This window comes from Myotis lucifugus, unplaced genomic scaffold, assembly GCF_000147115.1.
Source record: "Myotis lucifugus unplaced genomic scaffold, Myoluc2.0 scaffold_68, whole genome shotgun sequence".
NCBI classification, from domain to species: Eukaryota; Metazoa; Chordata; class Mammalia; order Chiroptera; family Vespertilionidae; genus Myotis; species Myotis lucifugus.
In genome coordinates this window covers 2,513,646-2,520,293 of record NW_005871116.1, presented here as the reverse complement: position 1 = coordinate 2,520,293, position 6,648 = coordinate 2,513,646, and the positions used below count along the sequence as shown (strand labels likewise).

Genomic DNA, 6,648 nt, shown 5'->3' with positions numbered 1-6,648 from the left:
CCCCTGCTGGCCTGTTCACCCCCAACTGCCCCCCTGATGGCCTGATTGCCCCCAACTGCCCCCTTCTGCTGGCCTGATCACCCCCAACTGCCCTCCCCTCTGCCTCGACCCTGCCACTATGGCTTTGTCTGGACGGTGGCCATGGAGCCAGCTGGGGCAACCAAAGAAGCCAAGCCTCCCGCCCACTCTGCCGGCTCCGTGGCTCCAGCCGGCGCCTCCATCTTTGTCACGTCAATTTGCATATTCCCTCCTTATTGGCTGTGGGCACTGCCATCTTTATCACAAAGTGATGGTTAATTTGTATATTACTCTTTTATTAGATAGGATTGTTACTATATTCCCTATGCTGTGCTTTACATCCCTATGACTATTTTGTACCGTCCAATTAGTGCTTCTTAATACATTCACCTCTTTCACCCAGTCACCCAACTCCCTTCCTCTCTGGTAACCACCCTAAAGTTTTATATTTCTTACTAGAGGCCCAGTGCACGACATTCGTGCACTCTGGGGGGTGGGTGTCCCTCAGCCTGGCCTGCGCCCTTTAGCAGTCTGGGATCCCTCAGGGAATGTCCGCCTGACAGGGAGCGGGCCTAAGCCACAGTCGGACATCCTTAGCGCTGCTGCAGAGGTGGGAGAGATTCCCACCACCGCTGCTGTGCTCGCCAGCCTTCAGCCCAGCTTGTGGCTGAGCAGCGCTCCCCCTGTGGGAGTGCACTGACCAGAAGGGAGCAGCTCCTGCATTGAGTGTCTGGCCCCTGGTGGTCAGTACACGTCATAGTGACCAGTCATTTTGCTGCTCAGTCGATTTGCATATTACCCTTTTATTATATAGGATAAGCTTACTAGAGGGCTGGTGCACAACATTTGTGCACTGGGAGAGCGGGGAGTCCTCAGCCCAGCCTGCGCCCTCTCGCAATCCAGGACCCCTCGGGGGATGTCTGCCAAGGGGTCCTTAGCACTGCCGCGAAGGCGTGAGAGGCTACCGCCACCGCCGCTGTGCTCGCCAGCCGTGAGCCCAGCTTCTGGCTGAGTGGCACCTGTGGGAGCACACTGACCACCAGGGGGCAGCTCCTGCGTTGAGTGTCTGCCTCCTGGTAGTCAGTGCACATATTAGTGACCGGTCATTCTACTGTTCGGTTGATTTGCATATTAGGGTTTTATTATATAGGATTTTTATTACTTGAAATCTAAACCGAACTATGTGATTAACTGTGTAGAACTTGAGCTTTTTCACTTATAAAAGTGAAAGAGTCAGGCTAGGTAATTCATGACATTCTACGATGGCTTGGTTTACCTTAAGTGTATTCACATCTGGAACTATGAACACTACCCTAGATCCTTCCATGTGGTACATCTTCTTCACTTCCCTCCACATTGCTCATTACCATGATGTTACTTTTTCCATGAAAAAGGTCATTTTTCATTGAAAATATTCACTGGCTCTCCACTGCCTTTAGTAACAATAACTTTTCACAATATTCACATTTTGTTTTAGACACTTCCTATAACATTTGACTTATGATTCCAGGTTAAGTTTATAAAATTAATGTTTTTAAGAAGTTTCTGGTCAAAGAGTACAAACTTTCAGTTATAATATGAATTAAGTTCTGGAGATATAATGTTCATCTTGATGACTATAGTTAATAATACTGTCCCTTCTGTCCCTTGTCACAAGTTTAAAAACCTCACAGCTTGTATAATGTAACCATTTGGGGTCTGCTTTTAACTTGGACTAGTGTAACTCCTTCATGCAATAAACTGAAATTAAACAAATAAAATAAAAAAATAATACTGCATTATATAGTTGAAATTTGCTAAGATAATAGAACTTGAGTGGTCTCACTACACCCAAAAAAAGAAAAGGTAACTATGTGAGGTGATTAATATGTTAATTAACTTGATTGCGGTGACTATTTTAAAAGGTGCACATATATCAGACCATCACGTTGTATAACTTAAACACATACAACTTTTATTTGTAAATTATACTTCAATAAAGCTGGAAAATAAAAAAATTATCATTAAAAAACAAAAAGTTTCATATATAATTAAAAGTAGATAAACTTTTCTTATAACATACTAATCTCTAAAGCACCTAGCAATATTCCTATGATTTGCAGTGACATCTATTTTTCACTCATTACTTATTAAAGTACATAAGAGCTCACCCTTACCCAAAGCATTAACCATTCCAGGTAGGAATGAAAGAACAGAGGGGTTCAGCTTGCCAGGAAAGGGGGGTGGCTGGCGATAACAGAATTGAGGAGGAGCAACTTGGCTTTTTAGGACCCCTACACTGAAACTCCTCCCTCCCCCTCCTTCATCCCCACCTAAAGAGAATCCTTTCTTTTATACCTTTTACAACTATAAAGGAAGAGGAAGAATTTCACCTGCTCAGACTGGGTCCCTGAGGGTTACCATTTGACCTAGTCCTAAAAAATCCCCAACTCTATAGTGTTGGTGGCAAAGATTTATACATTCTCACATCTTCCCAACTTGAACTAATTGTCCCTTGAAAGCCTGAAGTCCTTAGCCTCTGTCTACAAAGAAAAAGTATTTGTTAGAATATTTCATTTGGGAAACAAAGCACCTTTTAATAGTTGAGCAAAGATTAATACAAGACTCTCAGCTTGCTATCTCCAGAGTTCTCACAGGAGCTAAAAATGTACTCAAATACCCTGCAACTCAAAGTGCGGTCAACAGAGCAGCACTAGGGACATCACCCAGGAACCTGTAAGAAGTTCTGAACCTCAAGCCTCTCCCCAGACCTTCTCAATCCGAATCTGCTTTCTCACAATGTCCCCAAAGATCTGTCTGCATGCACGTTAAAGTGTGAGAACAAAGGCTTTCTGAGGTTGTCAATTCACTGCAACACAAGTGCACAGTCTGACTACAGCATGGTACTATTGCTGAGCTACATTGTAGAAACATCTTAAGATACTGTCCATAACCTAAAAAATGATATTCCACTGGAAAACCTTGGAAGTGAATATTACTTAGCAAAATTCTTACTCTATAATCCAATTTTCCAAAACTGACAAGTAACATGGGATATTCCAATTCACACAGCCTTCATTAACAGCTACTCAAAAAAAAAAAAAACCTCTTACTGCGTTAAAGAGACAGGGCAAGAAGAAGAGGACAAGAATTTGGATTCTGTCTCTGACTAGTGGCAAGAATGAAAAATCCCTTCTCCTTGGAGCCTCTATTTCCTTCCATCTACTGGATATAAATAATAATAGTAACAGCATATACATGCCAGGCACTTTTCAAATAGTGAATAAACTTTTAGTATAATGCCCCGCTGGAGTGGCTCAGTTGGTAGAACGTCTTCCTGTGCACCAAAAAGCTGCCGGGTTAGTTCCCAGTGTGGGGCATGCAGGAGGCAGCTGATTGATGATTCTCTCTCATCATTGATGTTTCTATCTCTCTCTCCTTCTTTCCTCTCTGAAATTAATAAAAAAAACAAAACATGTTTTTAAAAAAAGAGAAAGAAAGGCTCCGTGAGGGAACATACAGAGTTGTTAAAACAGAAAGGTCAGTGTGGACAGAGAAGAGTGAAGGGAATGAAGTCAAAGAAATCTGAAGAGCCAAGTCATGCAGGGCTTTAGAGGTCAAGGCAAGAAACTTTGATTTCTTAATAACGTGACTGGAAGAAATGGGAGGGTTTACTGACAGAAACATGACAAGGGAAGCAGGGAAGTAACAAGAGCTGGTACATGTTTTTAAAAGACTGGATTACTCTGGTGATCAGAAAAATAAACCTCTTATCTACCTCATAGACTTAAATCTTAAATTATAAAGAGGCTACCCTTAATATTACTGCAATTAAGCCTTATCCTATGCAGGAATCTGTTACTGATCTAAAAAGCTTAAAGACAAAATCAAAAAGAAAAAAAAGCAAACACCTAGAAATATCTTTATGTTACTATCAAACCATCAAAGAATATAAAGAATTTTTCTGCACTCTTCTTTTTTTTTTCAGTAATTATTCTAGCATTAATCGCAACCTAAACATCACTTGTTTCAATTTGTAGCACATCCTGTTTTAAGATTCTTTTTTTTTTTCTTCCACTGTAGACAGGAGACAGTTGAAAAAAAGTGGATTCCTGACAAAGCTAAAATGCCTCTATTGCCCCCTAGTGTCCATCGTAAAGAATGAATACCCTCACACGCCAATTTGAAAATGGTAAGGAATACACACTGGATTTTGGAATAGAGCTTCTAGCATCCTCTGCTGACAGAATCTTGCACATGTAATTAAATTTCTTTGTTTTAAAGAACATTGATTTTCTCTAAAGTGAAAATCACAATGTTTTTAAATTTTTTTCTTTCCAGTAAGCTATAGTTAAATTAAAATTAGTCATTAATCAAATACTGTTGATGATGATGAAAACAATGATAAAACCTAGCAATTTAGAGTGCTTAGTATGGGTCAATCCCTACGTTTAGTGTTGACATGAATATTCTCATTCTCATATCAACTCCTGGGAACTAAGAATAGAGGGGTGTTTTTTTTTTTCCATTTTTTACTCTTAAACCTTCCCCATGCCTGAGGGAAAGAAACTGACTGATACAGGTGGTTGGCAATGACCAAGGCCAAAGGGATGAGGAACCTCGGGCCAGAAGTCACAGAAGTGCAGTGGTGGCCCCAACTTGGACTCCCCACCACAGAACGTGCCAGCCAGGGAGTCAGAGAAAGTTCATGGAAAACAGGTGCTCACAACTAAAAAGTCACTGTTACATCTAGTCTTTAGTTACAGTCATAAAAATTCAACTTTCAGTTTTCTGTAGTACTGGGAAACAGGATAGCAAGGATAATGAAAATCCTCAATAATCCCAAAGTCTCCATTTAATTATAAGTTACAACCTTCTCTGCCTTAAAAAAAAAAAAAACACACAGAATTATGTAGAAGTAATAAATATGATTTAACAATGATTTTTCACCTCTTTTCTCTGACCCTACCCACTTAAATTTTTATTCACTTATTAAATTCAGAGAAAAAAATAATAAACCTTCAACTATTAAATACTTCGAGTTATTTAATAGTTGGTGTAGTTTCACAAAGTTCAATAATGATTTGCATACGATTTTCATTTGTATTATATTTGAAAGAACAATTTTATTAATAGTATTGTATGTACGTAAATTGGAATAAAGTAAGAATGAGTGAAAAGCAAGTTTGTCATCAAAAGAAATCATGATATACATTAACATTTCCAAACCAAGGACTTCAACACTAACACTAGTCCAACTACTAACCAACAACTGAAGTTAAATGCATATAAAAACACACAAAAATAAGGCCCTAGCTGCATAGCTCAGTTGGTTAGAGCATCATCCTGACATCAGGGTTGCAGGTTCAATCCCCAGTCTGAGCACATACAAGAATCAACCAATGAATGCATAAATAATTGAAACAAGAAATGGATGTTTCTCTCTGTGTGTCTATTTCTCATCAATAAATAAAAACAAAAAATAATAATCATAATCAAGCATTATAATTCTAAATGTACCTACTAATTATGTTCTTTTGGAAAACTGATATTTTCCTCCCAATTCTAGTGCTATCAAAAACTCATGTTTAAAAAGTTATGTTACTATTCTGCTCACTGTGATACTGCAGAAAAATTATTCTTCATCACTGCTCAACAAAATCATTGTATATGCTTAATGCTTAATCACCACTTGTATTATTTCATTTCATTTTTTCCAGTTTCTTTGCATTATAGTGTCTCTGTTACTGGTTTTTAAGAGCTTATGACTAAAGATGTTAACCATTTCTCATGCATTGCAAATGAAATACCATGTTTTTTGTTACTATTTTACTCTAGTGTTTTACTTTTTGGTTGTATCAAACTTGTATATTAAATATAATCATGATCTGTTTTTTAAAAATGTTATGTTACTGGGAGAGGGCATAAAGAATTATTTTTATGTGATGGAAATGTCCTATATCTTGTGCATATAATTGTCAAAAACTCATCAAACTGAACCCTTAAAGTACTGTACACACTGCATTTAAATTGCATCTCAATAAAAACCATCACATTTTTCAAAAATTTTTGTGAGACTGCTAAAAAAGAGAAAACTACAACTACTTTTGATCTCATTTGGCAGGTAGGTTCATAAGCAGTTATACTTTATACAATTAAATTAACTAATTAATGTAACTGGACTGTGGGGCAGCTCTCATAATTATTAAAACACTATCTAACGAAAGTATAAGCTTAGGGTAAGGCACATAGAATGGTCCTTACAGAAATAGGTGTCTAATTATCTTTCTATGCTCACATTTCCTCGGTTCACACTTCCATCCTACTTCCATTTTCCATTTAAAAACTGGGGATTCATATGTCACAAAGAGAAAACACTCTCAAAGGTCATAAAATAAACTTTTCAATTATAAAAACCAAATATGCTCCATTCCACTTGACAAATATTTACTCTGTATGTACTATATAAAAAACACTGCACTAGAGGTTGTAAGTTTTTCAAAGTTACTATATCATTTATATACAAGTCCCTGTATTTCTTACTTTTTTTTTTTTTTTAGAGAGGGGAAGAGAGAGGGAGAGATAAGAAACATCATTGATGAGAGAGAAGCATTGATTGGCTGCCTATTGCACGCCCCCTACTGGGGATGG

At 38.1% G+C, this 6,648-nt stretch overlaps 1 protein-coding gene across 1 annotated transcript in view; it reads right to left on the bottom strand.

Moving 5' to 3' along the window:
• WDR70 (WD repeat domain 70) overlaps nt 1–6,648 on the bottom strand; it is a 184,574-nt gene that overhangs the window by 161,642 nt on the left and 16,284 nt on the right. The gene's annotated exons all lie outside the window — the stretch shown is intronic.